Below are 24246 nucleotides of genomic sequence, written 5' to 3' on the forward strand. Positions count from 1 at the left end.
TATGTGAAATATAACAAACAAAATAAATGAACAAGCCAAACGAAATAAAAACAAACACACAGACACAGAAAACAGAGTACTGGTTACCAAAGGGATGAGGGAGGAGATGAAATGGGTAAAGGGAGTCACCTGTGTGGTGATGAACCAATGACACCTCAATATAAAAAAAAGATCATTCTCCAGAAGGCTAATGTGTCTTCTCCAGAAGGAAAAAGAAGAACCCACGGAGAATGCAGCTTTGACCAAACTAGCAGCCAGCTTAGAACCTTGAGCAGCAGACACCAGAATGAGCAGCGGACACCAGGGTGAAGCTGACCTTCTCATCACAGAACAGGTGCAAACAGTTCAGGAGCCACAGATCCATTGAGCCTGAATTCTGCACCATCTCTAGGGTTCTGTTCAGATGGTGCAGTCTCTATGATTTTAATAGAGACCATACTGCTGCTGCTACTCTAACTGCTGCTACTCCTATTGCTACTATCGATACTTCTGTTATTGCTACTGCTACTATTGCTACTGCTTTGAATATAATTATTCCTAGTGACTACTACTGCTGCTACTGTGGCTACTGCTGCTGCTGCTGCTTTATCAATACTACTGCTATAACGATGCTGCTGCTATACTACTATTGATACTGCTTTTATTGCTACTGCTACTGACTATTACTGCTACTACTAGTATTGCTACTACTACTGCTACTGCTGTTACCTATCGTTACTGCTGCTTCACAGTCACATCTCACTTAATCCAGGGGTCCCCAGCTCCCGGGCCATGGACCATTATGGGTCTGTGGCCTACAGGGAAGCAGTTCACACAGCAGAGTTGAGTGGCGGGGGAGTGAGTGAAGCATCATCTCTATTTGCAGCCACCCCCCAACAGGCTTGAATCATCCTGAAACCATCTCTCTTCCCTCTTCCCCCCACTGCCCATGGAACATTTGTCTTCCACAAAACCAATCCCTGGTGCCGAAAAGTTTGGGGACTGCTGACTTAATCCTTAAAAATGGACTTGAAGGAAGGGTCATTAGCTTCACTTTAGGGACAGAGAAGGGGCCGCACAGCTGACGAGCAGACAGAGAAGAACCATCCAATTGCGCCAATGCTCTTTTCAGGGTTCCTTGTGCATTCTCTGCCTGGATAGTTAATATGTTGGTTATTTTAGAGTAGAAAGGAAATGTGGAAATTATCTAGTCAAATCTGCCAATTATACAGAAAATAAAATGAAGCCTTGATTGGTTAGAGATTTCTAATTTTGGGAATAAGGACATGAATGTGGAAATCTGAGGTATGAGGTGTTAAAATGCTGCAGCAGTTATTCTCTTGTGATCTGAGCATTTGATCTCACATTAAATAAATTCAAATTATTTCATATAAATTGGTATATTTATATTCTTAAAAGTAAGAAATCTTCTAATAGAGACTATCTCCTTGCATTAAAAAAAAAAAAAATTGATAGGGAATGAGGAAAAGGAGCGCTTGCTTATTTAAAAAAAAACACAACAGGTAGTGTGCTTTCAGGACCTCCTTCATTTTTTACATTGTTATAAATATCAGGTATCCAAAAGTCTACAAACAATAAATGGTGGAGAGAGTGTGGAGCAAAGGAAATCCTCTTACACTGTTGGTGGGAATGTAAATTGATACAGCCACTATAGAGAACAGTATGGAGATTCTTCAAAAAATGAAAAATAGAGCTACCATATGATCCAGCAATCCCATTCCTGGGCATATATCCAGAGAAAACCATAATTCAAAAAGATACATGCACCCCTATATTCATTTCAGCACTATTAACAACAGCCAGGATGTGGAAGCAACCTAGATGTCCATCGACAGATGAATGGACAAAGAGGATGTGGTAGACGTATACAATGGAATATTACTCACCCATAAAAAGGAACAAAAGAACGCTATTTGCAGCAACATGGATGGGTCTAGAGATATCATAATAAGTGAAGTAAGTCAGAGAAAGACAAATATCATATGATATCACTCATATGTGGAATCTAATTTTTTTAAAAATGATGCAACTGAACTTATTTGCAAAACAGAAACAGACTTAAATATATCGAAAACAAACTTATGGTTACCAAAGGGGAAACATGGAAGGATAAATTAGAAGCTTGGGGTTAACACACACACACCACTCTCTCTCTATATATATAAGATAGATAACTAACTGCTGCTAAGTCGCTTCAGTCATGTCCGAGTCTGTGCGACCCCATAGACGGCAGCCCACCAGACTCCCCGGTCCCTGGGATTCTCCAGGCAAGAACACTGGAGTGGGTTGCCATTTCCTTCTCCAATGCATGAAAGTGAAAAGTGAAAGTGAAGTCGCACAGTCGTGTCCGACTCTTGGAGACCCCATGGACTGCAGCCTACCAGGCTCCTCCATCCATGGGATTCTCCAGGCAAGAGTACTGGAGTGGGGTGCCATTCCTTCTCTGAGATAACTAACTAGGACCTACTGTATAGCACAGGGAACTCTACTCAATATTCTGTGATAAGCTGGAAGGGAAAAGAATCTGAAAAAAATGAATATATGTATACTTATAATCGAATCACTTTTGCTGCACCTGAAACTGTAACAACATTGTAAATCAACTATATTCCAATAAAATTAAAAAACAAACAAACACAAAACTATGTTCTACACAATGAACTTCCCTGGTGGTTCATACGGTAAATAATCTGTCTCCAATGAGGGAGACCTGGGTTTGATCCCTGGGTCAGGAAGATTCCCTGGAGAAGGGAATGGCAACCCACTCCAGTATTCTTGCCTGGAGAATCCCATGGATGGAGGAGCCTGCAGGCTACAGTCCATGGGGTTGCTGAGTTGGACCTAACTGAGTGACTAACATACAGCACAGCCCATGTTCTATACAAACATACCATTTTTTTACCATCAAGGAGAAAATAGTGGTTGAATGGTTCCATGAAAGCTTCATATGTTTGTAGTTTTGTTGTGCCCGAGATGTGCACTGTAACACATGTAGGCTACTTAATGTAATTCTTTACTTGTCATGTCCTTTGTACTGGTTTGCTTCTGCTTTTCTTGTCAAACTAGGTCCTCATTAAAAGCAGGAAATATAGTTTGCTTATCTATCTATTCCTATGTCTTGCAGGGTGCCTGATACACACTCTGCCTCAATATGGGTTCACGAAACTGAATCATGTTTTTAAAATACAGCACTGAAACGCTCTGCACCAGTCTGAAGACACTGTGTGGCCTAGCTAAAAGCGTAGCTAAGTAGTGAAGAATTCGACCAACCTCTGAGGATATTAACTTCAGAACTTTGATCACTATAAACATTGCCTAAACCCCCTGACACTCAAGACTGTCCTGACTAGTCAGCTGGCATCAGGGTAGTGAAAATTCTCTCCAAAGCACATGGGGAATTTGGCTGTTAAGTCACCATCAGCTACAAACCAATGCACTGCCAGGCTGTATGATTGATGTCTGAGCTGTAATAATGATTGCATTTGCGTGTGACTCCTTGGCATTCCCATGACATGACCACCACATTGGCACAGCTGGAAAATGGTGAGAATTAAGTAGGAATTTGCAAACTTTTAGAGAAGTTTTGTGTTTTGTATCCATATGAACTAAGGACTCCTCTCCTTTCTGCTGAAGTGGAGCTAAAAGATTCCTCTCTGAAACTTCTGTGGAGTTTCTGTGGTTTTGTGGTGCATGCCCAGGTTCAAGTCCGCTCTAAACTTTCTTCTGTCTCTGAGTGCAGAGGCCCAGCTGGGGTTCCCAAAAGAAAATTCTGGGTGAGAATGCACCCATAAATTTACATTGAGAAAGGTGCTTTACATTAAGAAGGTCACCTTCTTCCCTCTGCCCACCTCCAGCCACTCCAAGCTTGTCCCCGTGTCATCCATCCCCCTGGGCCTATGCTTATAGTCTGACACACAAGTTACCACCGAATAAATCCTTTCTGTCTGTTCTATTATATTTTGTTTTCATGTTATCCTCACAGATTGTGATTTCCTCAGAGCAGGAGTCCTGTCTAAAAATCCTCTTTGTCTTGAAAGACCTATTATAGAGCAGGTTAAAAAATAGGTTGTTATGAAACATTGGATAACTTCACCCCTAGAAGTTGAAAGTATTTCACATGAAGTTTACACAACAATAAGAAATATTCAGAGTTGAGATTCAATGATTCTACATAATCTATATTTGAGAACCAAATTCAAGTGGTCTTTTATCAACACACTGTCTGTTACCCCAGATATTTCCAAGGCTGATATTCCCAAGGCTGTTAGAAGTGGTTTTAGAACCCAGGGAAAAAATTTTGACCTGCCAATAAGGTTTGTTTTTACACACAACAGTCCAGGCTCTACACATGATCATAATTTATACCATTATACCCTCCTTTTAGTTGTTTGGTTGTTCAGTTCAGTTCATTTCAGTCGCTCAGTCGTGTCTGACTCTGTAAGCCCATGGACTGCAGCACGCCAGGCCTCCCTGTCCATCACCAACTCCCGGAGTTTACTCAAACTCATGTCCATTGAGTCGGTGATGCCATTTAACCATCTCATCCTCTGTCGTCCCCTTCTCCTCCTGCCTTTCCCAGCATCAGGGTCTTTTCAAATGAGTCAGTTCTTCGCATCAGGTGGCCAAAGTTTTGGAGCTTCAGCATCAGTCCTTCCAATGAATATTCAGGATTGATTTCCTTTAGGATGAACTGGTTGGATCTCCTTGCTGTCCAAGGGACTCTCAAAACTCCTGTCCAACACCACATTTCAAAAGCATCACTTCTTCAGCGCTCAGCTTTCTTTATGGTCCAACTCTCCCATCCACACACGACTACTGGAAAAGCCATAGCTGTGACTAGACGGGCCTTTGTGGGCAAAGTAATGTCTCTGCTTTTTAATATGCTGTCTAGGTTGGTCATAACTTTGCTTCCAAGGAGCAAGAATCTTTTAATTTCATGACTGCAATCACCATCTGCAGTGATTTTGGAGCCCCCTCAAAATAAAGCCTGTCACTGTTTCCACTGTTTCCCCATCTATGTGCATGAAGTGATGGGACCAGATTCCATTATCTTAGTTTTCTGAATGTTGAGTTTTAAGCCAAATTTGTCACTCTCCTCTTTCACTTTCATCAAGAGGCTTTTTAGTTCCTCTTCACTTTCTGCCATAAGGGTGGTGTCATCTGCATATCTGAGGTTATTGATATTTCTTCCAGCAATCTTGATTCCAGCGTGTGCTTCATCCAGCCTAGCATTTCTCATGAGGTACTCTGCATATAAGTTAAATAAGCACAGTGACAATATATAGCCTTGGCATACGCCTTTCGCTATTTGGAACCAGTCTGTTGTTCCATGTCCAGTTCTAATTGTTGCTTCCTGACCTGCATACAGGTTTCTCAAGAGGCAAATCAGGTGGTCTGGTATTCCCATCTCTTTCAGAATTTTCCACAGTTTGTTGTGATCCACATAGTCAAAGGCTTTGGCATAGTCAATAAAGCAGAAGTAGATGTTTCTCTGGAACTCTCTTGCTTTTTCAATGATCCAACTGATGTTGGCAATTTCATCTCTGGTTCCTCTCTCTTTTCTAAATCCAGCTTGAACATCTGGAAGTTCACAGTTCACATACGGTTGAAGCCTGGCTTGGAGAATTTTGAGCATTACTTTGCTAGTGTGTGAGATGAGGGCAATTGTGTGGTAGTTTGAGCGTTCTTTGGCATTGCTTTTCTTTGGGATAGGAATGGAAACTGACCTTTTCCAGTCCTGTGGCCATGAGTGCAGAACTTTCACAGCATCATCATTTAGGATTCAAAATAGCTCAACTGGATTTCCATCACCTCCACTAGCTTTGTTCGTAGTGATGCTTCCTAAGGTACACTTGACTTTGCATTCCAGGATGTCTGGCTCTAGGTGAGTGATCACATCATCGTGATTATCTGGGTTGTGAAGATCTTTTTTGTATAGTTCTTCTGTGTATTCTTGCCACCTCTTTTTAATATTTTCTGATTCTGTTAGGTCCATACCATTTCTATCGTTTATTGTGACCATCTTTGCATGAAGTGTTCCCTTGGTATTTGAATTTTATTGAAGAGATCTCTAGTCTTTCCAATTCTATTATTTTCCTCTATTTCTTTGCAGTGATCACTGAGGAAGGCATTCTTATCTCTCCTTGCTATTCTTTGGAACTCTGTATTCAAATGGGTATCTCTTTCCTTTTCTCCTTTGCTTTTCGCTTCTCTTCTTTTCGTAGCTATTTATAAGGCCTCCTCAGACAACCATTTTGCCTTTTTGCATTTCATGTCTGGTGGTAGCAAAACTCAGATATTTTCAGCCACTAATCAATGGTTGACTAGACTAGCTTCTCGAGAGACCCAGATTTCTTTACTGGAGAGACTCTGTACTGGAGATTTTTATTTTATTTGAGTTGAGCTTATCTGTGTCCCTACCCTTCTTTAAGAGTCACTGGGAATTGGAAGGGAAGCGTGGATTTTGGAGAAGGTGCTAAGAAAGAAGGGTTTAAGCCTGCTGGCCATGTCAGACTGGAGGCCTCATAAAGCAAGGCTGGATTTTATCACTCTCTCCTCCTGGCCTAGTCAGAAATCAGACAATATTGCTGAATCCATGATGAATAACTAGGTTGAAGGAGAAGGGAGAGATTTCCCTGTTAATGAAAGATTCAGTATACAGAGAAATGTAGTTGTGGAGGACAGACCTCTGGTGTTCTGTCTCACCATGATATGCCGTGATTTGCTTGGTAATGGGCACAGCTTAGCCAAGTGTGCTTTATGCACAAACGTCACTCATTGTTTAAAGATGCCGGCCAGGTGTCAGCCAGCCTGGGCCAGGGAGAACAGTTGGCCCATTCGTCATCATCTGTCATGCCTGTGGACTCCAGGGACCAGGACATTTACACTCCGAATCACAAAGAGAATTAGCACATTAACGCCTTTGTTCCTAACCACCAAGGCCATTCATCTAGTCCCAGCCTGGCTTCAAGGTCCCTGGAAGCTCTGCCAGCCTCCCCACCTGCCCACTACTTTGTTCTAAGACTTCTCAACAGTATCTTGCATTGGCTGCCTCTAGCTGGTTTTGTGATTGTTCAGAAGCCCACGGCATGATTCGACCTTCCCTCAGTAGACAGCATCGTTGGGTATAATGAGGGCTTTTATATTCCTTTTCTATTTTTGGTATATTTTTTCAATAAAATCAGAGTTTGGTTTCAATTTAATTCAAGAAACATTCATCTAGGGCTTTTAGTGCATCTCGATGGAGATAAAGAGAGATTGCACAAAGGATGTGTGTCTGCCCCTCTGTTCTGGACTGGGTTTGGGAGGAGAGAGTGGATTAATCCTTAAGTTCTGTGCTTACCCAGTATTTTTTGTGCTTCATTATGAGTTTTATTTCTGGAAGGAGTCTGAGCCAGGCACTGTGCCAATGCCCTTACACTTCTCCTTTGATCTCTTCACTACATCTTTAAGGAGATATCATCATTCTTACTTTATAGATCAAGAAAGTGAAATTCAGGCTCAGAGGGGTTGGATACTATGCCCAAAGCATATGGAACCAGTAAGTGACTGGAGACAGGACCTGAACATAGGCCAGTGGGACTCCTCCATTCTAGTCATCAACGCAGAAGATTGTCCACTTTACAAACAATATAAGGATGATCTATGTTATGGCTGGGATGGCTTTACAATATGTTTGTAAAAATGAGGTAGACAGAGCTTAAAAATAGGCAAGACAAGACAATATATGATTAAGTACTAAAGTAGATTAGGGGTAATTGATTTCATGCCCCAGGAAACCTTTGCAATCCTGTCCAGTTCTATTATTTTCACATCATCAGTGAAGAGACTGAAGATTATTGACATTTCACATCTTGTACAAAGCACCAAAATTTCCACCAAAGTCTGAGCCACTTCACAATTCTAAGTTACCTTAATGCCGACCTGTGATCCATTTTGATGTATCTTCCTGCCTTGATGGCTTCTTAGAATCAAATTTTATCATGAAAATTTGTCAGTTTGGGGTAGGTAGTGGCAGATGGAAAAGAATCTGCCTGCCATGCAGGGGGTGCACGTTCCACCCCTGGGTTGGAAAGATACCCTGGAGAAGGGAATGACTACCCATTACAGTATTCTTGTCTGGAGAATTCCATGGACAGAGGAGCTTGGTAGGCGACAGTCATGGGATCACAGAGAGTCAGAAATGACTGAATGACTAACACTTTCACTTTCGTATCCAGTTGTGTATTTCAATTTAGGGAAACAAAGTGGCTTACTTACAGGAATTCTCTTAGCTAATATCCTAATTCTTATAATCTAAATTTTGCAGCCATATCTGGGTGAATCTTCAAGGCTCAATGTCTTACCAAAAATGTGTAATGTCAGTCTGAACTGGTATTTACAAATGAAGAGATGTTATTACTGGGGTAATTTGGTTAAATGAATATTGTGCCAAATTATCTCAAATTTATAACACTTATAACAATTTTATGGAAAATTGCTTTCAGAATTATACCCTTATAAAGCACACACATTAATAACACACCACAAGGACACATAAATTATATGAGAGTCATATCTTCTTGCACTTGCATACATTGAATAATGTGATGTTTTTGCAAGAGTCAAAGATATACTATGTTATTAAAACATACTGGCATTTTAAAATGCTACATAAATATCACTATAGAAAAACAGATACCAAAATAATAATGACATGGTCTTTTGAGGAAGATGAAACTTATTCCCCCTCAATAGAGAAAAGAAAAAAAATAACACTACACATATAAAGAAAGATGAGTTCCAAATATGAATTGGAAAGTGATGGGGCCAGTTGTGTTATTTCATTTAGTTTGTTACACTGAAATTAAAAGATGGATGTGATCATCAAAAGTATGAGGAATTCAGTTATCAAGAAACAAGATAGAAGCACTTCTTTCCAGTATTTCCTGGGGACAGTGCTGCTTTTCCAATGTGCTAAATGAGTAGTGAGCCGAAGTCTAGAAGTGGTGGGTGAGCACCTCTGTTGCTCAGATAGACAGGCATGCAGAATGGTGCAGAGGCCCATCAATGAACAGTGCTGCCCGTGTGTATTTCCACTCATGCTTCTGTTAATCCTAATTTTTATGTTTAGAATTTTCACCCTTCTTGCCCTATACTCTCTTCTCCCTGTTATGTTTTGGGGAACACAACCTCATCTTTCAGGATTTGGTTCAACAGTCACCATATCTTTAAAGTCTTTTCTGACTCTTATCATGTAATTGCTGCTTCCTCATTCAGCTTCCCCCTGAACCCTCTTGAATGTCCTTGTTGGTCTCCACTGTGGTCTCTCCACTCGACTGTGAACAGTCTGAATCATCTCGTGAACCTAAACACCATCACTGTGGCTAAGTCAGATGGTGCATAACTGTTGAATGATGAGTTGAATGAGTGAATGAATGGGTGAACCTAAACACCATCACTGTGGCTAAGTCAGATGGTGCATAACTGTTGAATGATGGGTTGAATGAGTGAATGAATGGGTGAACCTAAACACCATCACTGTGGCTAAGTCAGATGGTGCATAACTGTTGAATGATGGGTTGAATGAGTGAATGAATGGGTGAACCTAAACACCATCACTGTGGCTAAGTCAGATGGTGCATAACTGTTGAATGATGGGTTGAATGAGTGAATGAATGGGAAGTGAAGCACAGAGCTAACTGAGAGCCCAGGGTGCATAAAAGGCACATCCCTCAACATCAGTGCTGCCAGCTGTACCATCAATACTATCATGCACTTGGGACAGAACATGTCATTTGCGTAGCTGTGAGTAGACCAAGGGTTTCCCTGGTGTCTCAGTGGGTAAAGAATTCATCTGCAATCAAGAAGGCCCCCTGGATGGGGGGTGTGGCAATCCACTCTAGTATTCTTGCCCGGAGAATCCTATGGTCAGAGGAACCTGGCAGGCTACAGTCCATGGGGTCACAGAGTCAGACACAACTGAAGCGACTGAGCATGCATGCATGAAGTAGACTAGATTTTTTTTTTGTCTTCTAAGACCTTCTTCATATTCCATGAAGAAGGCAATCTTGACAGGCTTCAAATGTAGATCAGCTGCCTACTTTTTTTGGGGGTGGAGCAAGTAACTGCCAGCTACAACTGTATCTCATTGTTGTAGGAATTTGGTAGCAAGACATTCACTCAAATCATGCCAACTAATTAGCCACCTTCTGTGACTATGCCTGAAAAAATCAGCCTCAGTTCTAGAAAAGCATCCTTCTCTCTCTTTTTCAATCCTCCCTTCTCTGCTCTTCTGTCCTTTTTTCCTTCCTCAAAGATTTTTTGAAGGACTACTATGTTCAAGTCGCCAAGCCAACTGTTATGGCCACAAATATTAACAAAGCCAATGTAACAACAGCACGTTATTTTCTCTTTGACAGAGAAAAGGAGTTCTCTCTCACATTTATGTCTGTCCCCTTGTGAATGAAAAGCTAGACAAGAGTTCCACTCCTGTTACAGCTTTTATGGGCCAAGGACTTGGTTTTGACCTGTGCAATTGTACATGGAAGTAATGGATGCCATTTCAAGACTGGCTTTTCAATCTTTCTGCAACATTATCTGAGTTTTCTTTCTTTTCTCCATTGGCTAACTGGATTTAGTGGATTCAAGAGAGAACTGAGACCTCAGAATTTTATACAAGTTGATGGAGCCCTGAATGGAGCAAAAATATCTTCTCTCTCACCTCCACTAACACAGACAACTGATGATAGACTATGAGAAGAGCAAAAAATGATTATGAAGTCAGTGAGACTGAGGAATTATTTATCAAAACAATCAGTCCACCCTGAAAGAACCAACAATACATTCTAACACTTCCATGTCCACACATATTTTCCCTTCCTTTCCATTATACTTAAGAGACGTCATTCTTCTGGTGTAGGACCACTTCCTCCCACTTAGCTAAAAATTTTATTTTCTCTTCAAATCCTTCCATCATACATGAAACACATTCAAATCTGCATCATTTTTAAAAAAATGAGACAAATAAAACACCCTTCTGTGAAAACTTTTCCCTTTTGTTGCAACTCAACAACTTTCTCCTTTTTAATTAAACATCTTGAAATATTTGTGTGCAATTTATTTTCTCAATTCTATTAACTTCTAAACCCACTGCAGTGTGAATTCTCTATGCCCTCTGCCCTCCTGCCATAAAATTGCTGTTACTCAGACCGCACCAATCTCTCTGTGTTTTTTTTTTTTTTCCTTTTCTTTCAGAAAACCCTGAAATATAGGCTCGAACCCAGGTTTCCTGCATTGCAGGCAGATTCTTTACCAGCTGAGCCAAAAGGGAAGCCCAAGACATGGGCTGGGTCCTTTCTAAAATAGATGAAAAGTGTTTTACGCTATCCTGGGAAATCCCATGGATAGAGGAGCCTGACAGGCTACAGTCCATGGGGTCATGAGAGTTGGTCACGACTGAGCAAATAAATCACCACCATCAAGACATATAATATTAATACTTATCTTACTCGACTTTTCAATCGCACTTGGCACTGTTGAACTTTCTTCTTTCTTGAACAAAAATCTATCCCTTTGGCCTCCATGATGACACCATCTCCAGAGTCTGTTTCTGGCTCCTTGGCTATCTTTCTGATTTCAAGGATCTCTCTCTTTTTCCCAACTCTTAAATACTGTCATCCTAAGTCACACCATAACTTTTCCTGACTCCCAAGTCTGTGTCACTCGGCAGGCTCATTCCACTCTCCTGGCTCTGAGAACTACTAGAGGCTGACCCCTCCAGCTCTTTCTCCAGCTAGAATGCTTTCTTCAGCTCCAGAAGCATTTGTCAAACTGCCTTCTTGACATCTCCTCCAGGATATTCCTTAGGGGCTTCAAAGTGGAGAATTCCCAGCCTGACTATGCAACCTGTCCCTCTCTCAGTGACACTGCCATTGTCGTCCTCCATGCTTCTGGCTTCTTTTGTTGTCGTTGTCATTTGCTCAGTCATGTCTGACTCTTTCAGAACCCCATGGACTGTAGTCTGCCAGGCTCCTCTGTCCACAGGATTCTCCAAGCAAGAATACCAGAGTGGGTTGCCATGCCCTCCTCTAGGGGATCATCCCCACCCAGGGATCGAACTAACGTCTCCTACACTGGCAGGCAGATTCTTTACCACTGAGCTCCCAGGGAAGCCCCATAACTTCTTTACCCAATTAATAAACAATTTCTGCCACTTCTTCCTTCTAATACAAATTTTTGACTTACTGCTCTCCACCCTAATTGCCATTCGCTAGCCCGTGCACCAACTTTCCCTTCCAAGTGATTCCTAGAAATCTACCTGTCTTTACACTGATCGCTCCAGAGAGCATCATTCACCCAGTTCTTAATGTTCTTTGTCCTGGTGGCCTGTCTAAGTCACTTCTCACAATGTGACATTAAAGCATACCCAATTGTTACCTCAAACTTATTTAAAGACCTTAAATTAGTATTATTGTGTGTATGAAAAGGTCAGTTTTCATTCCAATCCCTAAGAAAGGCAATGGCAAAGAATACTCGAACTACTGTACAATTGCACTCATCTCACATGCTAGTAAAGTAATGCTCAAAATTCTCCAAGCCAGGCTTCAACAATACCTGAACCATGAACTTCCAGATGTTCAAGCTGGTTTTAGAAAAGGCACAGTAACCAGAGATCAAACTGCCAACATCTGCTGGATCATGGAAAAAGCAAGAGAGTTCCAGAAAAACATATATTTCTGCTTTATTGACTATGCCAAAGCCTTTGACTGTGTGGATCACAATAAACTGTGGAAAATTCTTCAAGAGATGGGAATACCAGACCACCTGACCTGCCTCTTGAGAAACCTGTATGCAGGTCAGGAAGCAACAGTTAGAACTGGACATGGAACAACAGGCTGGTTCCAAATAGGAAAAAGAGTACATCAAGGCTGTATATTGTCACTGTGCTTATTTAACTCATATGCAGAGAACATTATGAGAAACGCTGGGCTGGGTGAAGCACAAGCTGGAATCAAGATTGCTGGGAGAAATATCAATAACCTCAGATATGTAGATGACACCACCCTTATGGCAGAAAGTAAAGAACTAAAGAGCCTCTTGATGAAAAAGTGAAAGAGGAAAGTGACAAATTTGGCTTAAAACTCAACATTCAGAGAACAAAGATCATGGCATCTGGTTCCATCACTTCATGGCAAATAGATGGAGAAACAATGGCAGACTTTATTTTTTTAGGCTACAGAATCACTGCAGATGGTGACTGCACTCACAAAATAAAAAGACGCTAACTCCTTGGAAGAAAAGTTATGACCAACCTAGACAGCATATTAAAAAGCAGAGACATTACTTTGCCAACAAAGGGCCATTTAGTCAAGGCTATGGTTTTTCCAGTAGTCGTGTGTGGATGTGAGAGTTGGACTATAAAGAAAGCTGAGCTCTGAAGAAGTGATGCTTTTGAACTGTGGTTTTGGAGAAGACTCTTGAGAGTCCCTTGGACTGCAAGGATATCTAACCAGTCCATCCTAAAGGAAATCTGTCCTGAATGTTCAATTGGAAAGACTGATGTTGAAGCTGAAAGTCCAATCCTTTGGCCACTTGATGTGAAGAGCCGACTCATTTGAAAAGACCCTGATGCTGGGAAAGATTGAAGGCGAGAGGAGAAGGGGAAGGCAGAGGATGAGATGGTTGGATGGCATCACCGAATGAATGGATGTGAGTTTGAGTAAATTCTGGGAGTTGGTGATGGACAGAGAGGCCTGGTGTGCTGCAGTCCATGGGGTCACAAAGAGTCAGACACAACTGAGCAACTGAACTGAACTGAACTGAACTGAGTGTGTGTATATACCCTCATTATAAAACACTCTCATAGTCCCATGGGGCATCTACTTTAATTAGGAAGACAGTACCCTTTTTTTAAATCCTCAAATAAATAGAACATCACTGCTTTTTTTCTTTGAATATAAAACTACCATCCTAAATATAAAGGAATATTTAACAATAAATAGTTAAAAAAGAAGAAATTAAAAATCAACCCTAAATACTATCTCACAGAATAATTACTGTTAAGAATTTAGTGATTATTGTTCTAGATTTTCTCTCTCTCTGCACATGCATGAATTCACACACACACACACACACACACACACACACACACACACACGGGTATTCTTCACTATTGCAACATATTCAGAAACCTTTTAGATCCAGATCATTTCTTGAGATAAGATTTGTATCCTTCACTGTCTGAGCTCTAATTAGTCAGTTTCCAAATACAGATCCAAGTGGATTTAAATAACAAGGCAGCTCTCACTAGGAAAATTTACTATCCAAAATCAGGAAATGAACGACACTTATATACATCTGTATACATAGCTCCGAGACTCTCCATGAATGGTTATATAATACATACTGTCTTACAAATTGTGCCCTTTAGTTCAGTGGTGTGTCCTGCTGGCAGAGGTGCTTTCGGTCCATGAAAATTTACACCCCTGTCCTGATGTGGAGTCTTAGCTGAGAAACGGCTGCCAGTCTGAGGACTGTTTTCCCAGCACCTGTGTCCAAGTGGGGCCCTTGGCCTGAGTTCTGGCTGGTGAATTGTGGGTCCAAATGATGTACATTACTTCATGAAATCAAAATTGCACTCACAACCCTCTACTTTTTCTCTCTTCCTATTTGCTGGATGGACGAAGATCCTAGAATAGCTCTGAAATTTGTGCAGAATGGACAAGATAAAGGACCTCTGGAAGCCTGGAGCCCCGTGTGTCTGTGTGGGGCTCAGACAGGAGCCACCTGAGGTCCATTTCCACCTCTGCAGTTCTGGAACCTTCTCGAATGTGTCAATAGCTCAAAGCAGGTGTGAATTTCAGTGCAGCCTGATGCTGGCCCAACGCTGTTCTGCTTGGGACCTGTGAATCCTGAGGCTGTCAGAGCATCATTTAAACAACAGCAAGGCTTGCAGACAGATCAGACAGAAGGAGCCCTCAAGTGAAATACTTGTAATGGAAGAAGCCACTTGGGTCTGCGCTGAGCCAAATAGATGAGGAAACGGCTTTCCTGCCTGCTGTGGGCATTGGGTAAGCGGACCTGCCTCCCTGGGAGGTGATGGTAACCAGCTTCGCTGCCCCCTTGCCCTGAGGGTAAAGCTACCACACAGCTGGGACCGTGGGCAGAGCACATCACCTGCCCTGAATGAGATTCCCTGGCTGGAAATACATGGACCAATTATTATATGAAGGAGTGGTTGAATTTAGGAAGCAAAATAAAAATAAACGCTAGGACAACAAATGTCAATGGTGAAATTTTGACACTTAAGTGATAGTTAATGGATTTCCTCATCACTCCAAACACCAGTTATTTGAATGAAATGTGTGCTTTATTTTTTCTCCACCCTTTGTGTGACTTGAAAGCTGTCCATCCCCTTTACTAGGTGATATGCTGCCGATGTGTCTGAGCAGGGACTTAGGGAGCCTTCATACACACACACACACACACACACACACATATGCATATGGCCTTTCTCAGTGGATCTGACAATCATCAGGCATTATCTCCCCAAGAATATTGAAGACTGTGTCTTGTTCATTAATTCTAGTGTACATCTGCCTTGAAGAAAATATTAATCGTATCACAGATCTTCCAGAAAACGACTAGAAAGAATTTGGGATGGTGTTATCAATGGCACCCCCAAAAATGTCATCAGATGTGGCAACTCACAGAAGAGAAGTGTTTATTAAAAAGACCTTCAATATCTGAAAACATCTAATAGGAATAAGACACTTTCACAGTTGGGCTACAGACTAATAAAACCATTGGTCTCTGCAGTTGGATAGAATTATGTACCCCCATGAGGACCCTCCTGTCCCCATGGAGACAGACCAGGGCATCTCTAAATGCACGGGCCCACTCATCCCCACAGGGAGAGATGATAATTTTCCTGATTTGAATGAGGATGCTGCGATTCCGGTAGGTTAGGTGCACGGTCCACACTCATACAGCTCATTAGCCCAGGGGCTGGAGACAATAAATACATCCTTCTCTAAACCCCGTCCGTGCCCTTCGACATGTCATTTTTGTCTCCTAATTTAGAGAGAGGCAGTCTTAAAGTACTTATACCTCTTCTTTCACAGTCTCTGGGGGTTGGGGCGGGAGAGTTCAGTGGGGCATGCCAGTGTGAATTAGTAAGAAGCTGCAATCATAAAACGTCCCTGGTTGAGAAAATGCGATTCAGTAGTGTTTAGGCAGGGCGGGGGTTGACCACAGGGAAAGGTAGGTTATTCAGGGAGCCAAGGAGGCAAGAGGAGCACAGCAATCAGGCCGACATGGTCAGCAGGGCACCTTTCTCTACCTGCGTGTCCTCTCCAGGTGTTCGTGCCCTGCTTCTCACAGAGGAGCGCGCCCACCAAACCTGGGTAGAACTTCCAATCACAGGCAATGTGCTGCTGCAACTTCAGGGAGAGTCAGTTTTGCTTTATTTGGGGGAAATGTGATACTGTTAGCTTTAAATTAAGATACACCCATACACATACCTACTCACACAGGTATACATAAACTGCACTAAACTCAGGCAATTTTTTAAAATTAAAAAGAAAAATGTTTGAAGAAATGTCATGTATGTTGTTTCTGGTTTAGGCTGAGCACCCAGATTCTTATGGCCGGATATTATCTCTGTTGAGCAATTGGAAGGACCCTGGGGGAAATGATTCAGAAAAATGATGAACAAGACACTTCAAATTGAACATTAATTTCATGACTTCCTGATGGTTCACTGGTTACGATTCTGGATATCCAATGCAGAGGGTACACGTTCACTCCCTGGTTGGGGAATTAAGACTCCACGTACCACACAATGTGGCCAAAAATGTTTAAAAATGAAGTAAAATTAATCTCAAAAGCCAAAAGCATCATTTTCCTGCCAGAGAAAGTCCTCCCCACCACCTGTAAGGTTCTCCCTGCCATAAACCCAGGCTCCCACCTCTGAGTCCCACTGATGCTCACTCTCTTTTTTGTTTATAACATATGACAAACACTAATGATTCTTTGTCTTTTAATATCTCCTGACTCTATCCTTGTAGTTCTCACTCCCAGAGCTGCTGCCATAGTTCCGAACTCCAGACTCTCACGCAGAGATTATTTCCACTTCGTATTGGCTTGTCACTCTCTTCTTTTTCTGTTCATTTCATCATAAAATTTTAATTTTGTTTTGTTTGAGGTTGAAACACAAAGACATACAAAGAACAGAGATATGTGCTTTTTGATCTCCTGAGGAAAGGGCTAATGTGATGTTTTTGCTTCTCAAGGTTATAAAGTCCGAGAGATAAAGCTCAGCTTTTAATAAAAAACATGGTAGATTCCAACAAAGCTTATTACATTATGATACCCCAAAGCAGCTGATTAAATTTTACAACCATAACAGAAAAAGAGAGCTACATAGGCATCTGTGTAAGGGCTGAGGAATCTTGATGGCCAAGCTGATTCCTGCCTTCATGGAACAGTCTGCAGTGGTACCAGCCGCACGCCATGGCAGCTGTTATGTTATTGCATCCAGAGAACCGAGGTTTAGGAACATTGAGTCAGGCATCCCAGACCACACCAGCTGTTAGTTCCAAGCCCATTTTCTTTCCTTGAAACTGTGCCTCTCATGTCTGGTGAGGAGACTTGTCTTAGCATCCTGGAAAGCAACCATCCCATGGGAGTTGCCCGTATTTGTTTATTGACCAGATAGTTCAATGAACATGGAGTCCTACATGCATGTGGGTATGTGTATTTGTATATTCCCATTTAAAAATTCTTCTAAATGGGATTTGTAACTATATAAACAAAATACTAACTGAAGAACAACTTTTTGCTGAGGGGAAGGATGAGGGAAGGGATGGTTAGGGAGTTTGGGACGGACATGTACACACTGCTATATTTAAAGTGGATGACCAACAAGGTCCTGCTGTACAGCACGGGGAGCTCTGCTCAATGTTATGTGGCAGCCTGGATGGGAGGGGAGTTTGGGGGAGAATGGATACAGGTATATGTATGTGACCAAGTCACTCTGCTATTCATCTGAAACTATCACACACTGTTGATCAGCTATACTCCAAAACAAAATAGAAAGTTTAAGAAAAGAAGAACAAAAACTTATAGTTTTTGTAGCCAAATGTTTATGAAAATGACAGTAGGGACACACTTCTTATAGACTTGTTCATGTTATTCTTTGCTTTGACTTTTGCCAAAAGCTTTAAAAATCGAGGATTACGTGTCTGGACCATTCTATCTTAACCAATAACTGCTTTTACTGTAGGGAATGGAAAATAAAAATACAGCCAAAGGAAAGATTACCGACTAGTTTTGATAAAGAGCTATGACGGTTAGCAACGTTGATTCCACGTGCTCTCAGGCCATCATTTAAGAGTGCTTTATCTTTGCTGAGTCCTGGGGACTTGTTCAGTTCTTTTACCTGGTCACTTACATCCTGTCACACCACACGACTGGATGCAATCTGTCTCAAGTTTAGCAGGAAGTGTTCAAGTTGCCAAAATGTGGAAAAGTACAGTCTTTGCTACAAAACATGTATTTCGCTTAACCTGCCATCCCGGAGCTCTCTGAGAGACGAGAAAGCACTCACGAAGCACATACTTTCAAAACCAAGACGGAACAATGCCTCATTTTCCTGGCCCACTGATTTCCTTTGGAGACGTGCCATGGGTCTCTTGGTTGGGTTGTGGAGTGAGCAGCTGGAGGTGCCCTGGGTCACACATGTTTTTAATACTAAGTCCTATGCTGGACTCTAGACTGGTTCTCACACTTTAAAATCACAGACAGATCTAGAAGAAATACAGAAACGCTGCAGTAGTAAGGGAAAAAATAGCTCCCGTCATTGCAGATTTATGGTGCTTGTGTGACTCACCTACTTCCATATTCAGTTTTTCAAAGGGTGCTGAACTAATGAAGTTTGACTGGTTTTGCATTATCACGGAGGAAGCGTCCAGTAATTTCATCTGGAATCTCTCAATGAACCAGCATCCCAGGCGCACTGTGTGGTGATGGCTCACTTGTGTCCTGCTCCTCTGTCCGTGGAGCTCTGGATCCTTGCTGAATCTCCAACATCTCCCTGGACCAGAGGAAGGGACATGTCTCCATGGGAGCTACGATGGTTTTTCTGCCCACATCAGAATTCCTCCTAACCAGAGGGTGACCCCCGCTTCCCATGGGCTAAGATGCTGTGAACCACTGGGAACTGAATATGGCTCTTTCTCACCCACATTCCTGTTCTCACTTCTTCAAAGAACATCGTCCTCCCGAAATTTGGTGTGTGTCCAAAGACACAGGCACTCCTCTCTTATCTCTAATCCTCTGTGGACAAGACAGGAAATTGGGGTGGGGAGTCCCACTTACAGGAGAAGGCAATCTTAGGGAGGACAAGAAGGGTGTCATTCTGAGCATTAGAGTGCAGTAATCCAGGACATGCGTGGGCACGAATGCACACACACACACACACACACACACACACACACCCCAGGCACTGTTTCCAGAAGACATATCCACTGAATCTGAGGTTAGAAATTCTGATCTTTATTTAGCTTGAATCTGCTTATTTGCAGAAACCCCAGGCTTCTTAGACTAAAAGTGGCAGCAAGATAAGGTTTAACCACTTGATTACTTGGTTCAGTCTATTAAGAACCAGCGTGGATCTCTGATGTGTCCAGAAAGAGTCAGGGATATGATGCGAGCCCTCTCTATGTTCCCACCCTTCCCAGCCCCACAGGCACCAATATGCTCCACTGATCTGACCGTGCTTGAGGAAATCTTGAACGCGGTACCTCACTCCATCACCACAGTGCGCGCTCACATTTTGGCTTGCCCCGATGACTCATAAAGCAATTCCAGGCCCTCCCATCAGGCCCTGAACTGTGCTCCGAAAGCTGTGATCAGTTTGTGGGTTTCAGGACAGACAATGGCTGCCCTGGGCTTCCCAGGGGTTATCAGAGGGTAATTGCTGTATACCAGAGCCATCAGGGCAGTGGCTCCTCCTCCAAGTGGTGTGGATGGGGGTGTGAACCGCAGGCCATCAGGGTAGCCTTTTGTCCTGCTGGGGTGAATCCTGCTTCTTCTCCTGCAGATCTTTTGAGCAGATACAGCGGAAGCTCCCATTTCTCTCTCCGCACTTGTCAGTTGCCAGTTCCCAAGCCAACTCTTAGCTCATCTGGATCGTAAAGTCCTTGTAGCTGCTACTTACTCTTCAGTGGGTCTCTGGCAGCTCATTTCTCCAGCGGTATCTTAGCTGCAGGGTAGCTGTCTCTGGCCATCAACTCCAGTCTCCACTCCAACCCTCTTCCCGGGTGGCACACACAAACCATGCAAACTTCAAGTCGTCGGTTTTTATATTTGGTAGGGATCTTACCAACAATCTAAATAAACCCTTCCAGTTTTACACTTGGGGAAGCTGGATTCACGGGAGGCAAGATCCTCAGTCCAGTGTTACTAGCCTGTGGTCGGTCACCCAGCCAGGACCAGAGCAGAGTGCCGGGCATCCCATATGGTGGTCCCTCCCTAGCCCCACGTTTGCATTCCAGTCTCCTTAATATCATTGTGGCTCTTTTATTTCCAAATTCAGCTAGCCCTTCCCTGCTTTGTTCAAAAAGCAAAAACCAACACCATGGATTACAAGACTCTAACATAATAAAATAGCAATAGGTAGACAGATTTTTAATGGTCAATGCGAAAAGACAAATAAAATGGTGAGATGGAACCAGAGGGAAAGTTAGTCCTGAGAATTATGCTGTAAGGTCCTCTTCATTTAGTGAAGTTGGATTGCACGTTAAAATATGGCCTTCCTGACAACCAAAGCGAAAAGGAAAAAGTGTACAGCTGAAGCTTCACACTGTCCATAAGAGAAAGTACCAATTGCTCAGAAGTAAGCCTTTCCTGGACATATTTTGTCATACATTCTAGATGTGTTTCTTTCATCTGAGGACATAAATGCCATGTCCCTCATTAAAGGAGGAGTAAGATTTTTTTTCCCCTGACTCGCATTCCTTCCAGGATGCTGTACTGTTCCCTGGTTTCTTTCCAGCCAAAGCCTGATCTCCAGCTTGGAGTAATGGTTTCTAACCCCTCCTTGGTAAGCAGGCCTCCCGAGCCTCCCTAGCTGTTCCCTTTTTGCTTCTGCCTGGGGCTGTCATCCACCCTTCCTCAGAAGAGCTGCTGCTTGAGATGTTTGCTGTGGAGTATCTATAATCGCCTGATGCCCGAACCGACCAGCTGGACACACGGGGTTGTGCTGTTCTCCTGCCTACAGGCAGCTGTAGAGGAGACACAGCGGAGAACTGGGCTCCTGTCTCATCCCCCTCCTGCCACCATCCCCTGTCTGCAGACTAGCACTGCTGGGAAGCCTGGTCCCTCTGCTTGTCACCTGGAGCCAAGGATGCTGCAGGGCCCAGGAGGAAACGGCAGTTCAGGGCCATGAGAACATAGTCTGTCCCCAGCAGAAACCAGCCTGTTCCCAGCAGAAACCAGCCGAGAGTTGTTTTTTCTGAAATTTTGATATACCATCAATTTTTATTGCCTTTCTTTAACTATTTACTACATATCTATGCCTCTCTTGCCTTTTTCTGTAAATAATGTGAAGTGACAAAAAATTTTCAGATGATACAAATGGATAAAGTATCTAAGAGAACCAGGGTAAAGTTACCTGCCTGGCCCCCCAGGTCCTGGCTGCCAGGATGAGTGGAGACTTTGAGTTCTATTTTTAATACCTTCTAATGCTGAGATGCCACTGTTCATTCTGCAATCACTTTGAACTTCTTTTTCTCCCGGGCATCTTGTGGATTGACAAGTGGCCTCTGGACCACGAGTGCTCCCTTTGATTCAGTCAGCACATGCAGTAGGTCACCCAGTCACAACACAGCATTTGTTTTATGCTGTGTTAAAGCTTTGCAACACTGACAAATTGGTTCTTGGGGTTGGAGGTGAGGATTAGTTCTGAGAGAAGAGATTTTTGTCTCCTGCTTTGTTTTCAGACCTCTGTGGCGGTCACCGAAGCTACAGGACAGAGACAGAGGACCTCACAGTTTGACCATCACCTTTCACAGCTCTGCCTTTTTTTTTTTTTTTCCAAATTTTCCACAGCTTGACCAAGGACAGGCGAGGGGGAGATGCTGTTTGAGAAAGAACGCTGGCAGTGAAGGGAGAGACTTCCTGCTCAGCTACAAGCAAGCTGATGATCTCGGAGGAGGGGTCACTTCACCTCTCTGTGCTTCTTTCCTAGCTGTAAAAAGGATAAGATGGATTAGATGATCTCTGCTGAACTTCAAGGCTAAGCACTCAGGAGTCTACATGCTTCCTGACATAGACCTTTCCTGAAGAAACATCATCCAGCTTGCAAATCTCAGGATTCTGATTCATATCCAGTTCTTAGTTCCTGGACCTCCCTCCCACCCCTTCACAGCCCATTACAAAGGCTGAGAGGGCAAAAACAAAGATCAAGAAACACGATGCGAAGAGTGAATCAGTCACCCTCACTCCATACAGAAAATTATAGCCAGCTGTTGCCCAATTAAACACAGTGATCTTGCCAAGCTGCAGTGGTTCAAAGGGGAATGAATGCACATGCTGAATGCCCAGCCAAACTCCTGCCATGAACACTCCGAGGATTTGAACGTGAAAACACATTTGTTCGTCAGCTCTGTTTGTGTTTTCATTAGAAGTATTCCAACTCAAGACTTGGTGAACAGGTAATGAGCTGTGTTCGTTTCTGTACTGGCTTTTACCATATTGCACCTCCAGCATCCCCAAGATGGGAGCTTGAAAGAGCCCTTTTATTACAAGTGCTGCGTGACTATCTTGAGTTCTTATTGGTGCCCTGAATAATGAGTAGATAAAGGTAACAGCACCCTTACTGTGAATTCACCCTAAAATGACTGTACGTCTTCTGGGCCAGACAGGTTGCTAAGTTTCTGAGCATAGAATCTATTAGATGGGTTTACTGCCATGAGGGAACTCAAAAGTCTGGTATCACTGACAGGTGTAGAAACTGTAATACAATATTACAACATCATAAGTGTTTTTCTAGAAGCTTGGACCTAGAAGAGCATCATGATGCTCTGAGGAACCAGAGAAAGCTTGTAGAAGGAGCTATTTTAGGCAGGGCTACTTTCTAAATCTAATCTAATCCTCTAAAATGACAGATTTTTTTTTTTTTTCAGTCTTGAGAAAGAAACTTTTTCTTTACCTTAAAATTGTAAAGATATTTTCAAGGGATGAGACTTTCTATGGTCTTCTAAAATCCTAATAATTTTGCCTTCCACATTTACACTATGATATACCTGGACTTGGTGTTTGTGCAAGGTGGAAAGCAGAAATCATTGAAAAAATTTTTTTCCAATGTGGATGCCCTCCCATCCAAGCCCTAGTGCCATGCTGAAGATAGAGAGAGCAGGAATTCCATCCAGTTGACAGTCTCAAAGGAAAAGCTTTCAATATTGCACTGCATGTTTTAGGATTTCTGCAGTGTTTAGACTAATGTTGATTAAGGAAGTTCTTTCACATTGCCCTGGGTTCTCAGTAATTTTTTTTATCATAACTGATTGTTAAATGTTATCAAATTAATTTGATCCATTCATTAAGATCATATGTGGTTTCTCCATTAATCTGTTAAAGTGGTGAATTATGCTGGTGATATTTCTAATGCTAAAACAATCTTGAATTCCAGATATAAATTCGGTTAGGTTATAATGTATCAATTCCTATTTATACAGCTGGATTTGGAAGGCTAAGCTGATTTTAAGGATAATTGCATTTATGTTTAAATGTCAGATTGTTCTATAATTTTCCAGACCTATTTGAGTTGTGGTTATCAAGGTTCTTCTAAGCTCTTGTTTGTGAAGAGTGCCTTTTTAATCTCCTTTTGTCCTTTGTCCTTGGGAGACTTTGGGAAAGATTGGCTGAATTTTCTGTTGAAACTATCTGGGTCTGAAATTTTCTTTTTAAGGAAAAAGTTTATTAATTGACTCAATTTAATTGAATCCATTCTGGTTGTCATGTTTTTTTCTCTAGGAATTTGTTTACTTCATTTAAATTTTTGGTTTGGGCATGAAATGATTAATCCCCCACCTTTTCATTTTGGATCATACTTTCTTCTCGACTTTTTCCTTTCTCTTTCTTGACCAATATTTCCACAAGTTTAGCTATCTTTTTAGTTTTTCCAAGAATCAACTTTTGGTTTTTTGACCTTCTCTGGTTTGTGCCTTTTGAAAACTTTCATAGATTTCTGGATTTAAATTA

Source organism: Bos indicus x Bos taurus, chromosome 11, assembly GCF_003369695.1.
Source record: "Bos indicus x Bos taurus breed Angus x Brahman F1 hybrid chromosome 11, Bos_hybrid_MaternalHap_v2.0, whole genome shotgun sequence".
NCBI classification, from domain to species: Eukaryota; Metazoa; Chordata; class Mammalia; order Artiodactyla; family Bovidae; genus Bos; species Bos indicus x Bos taurus.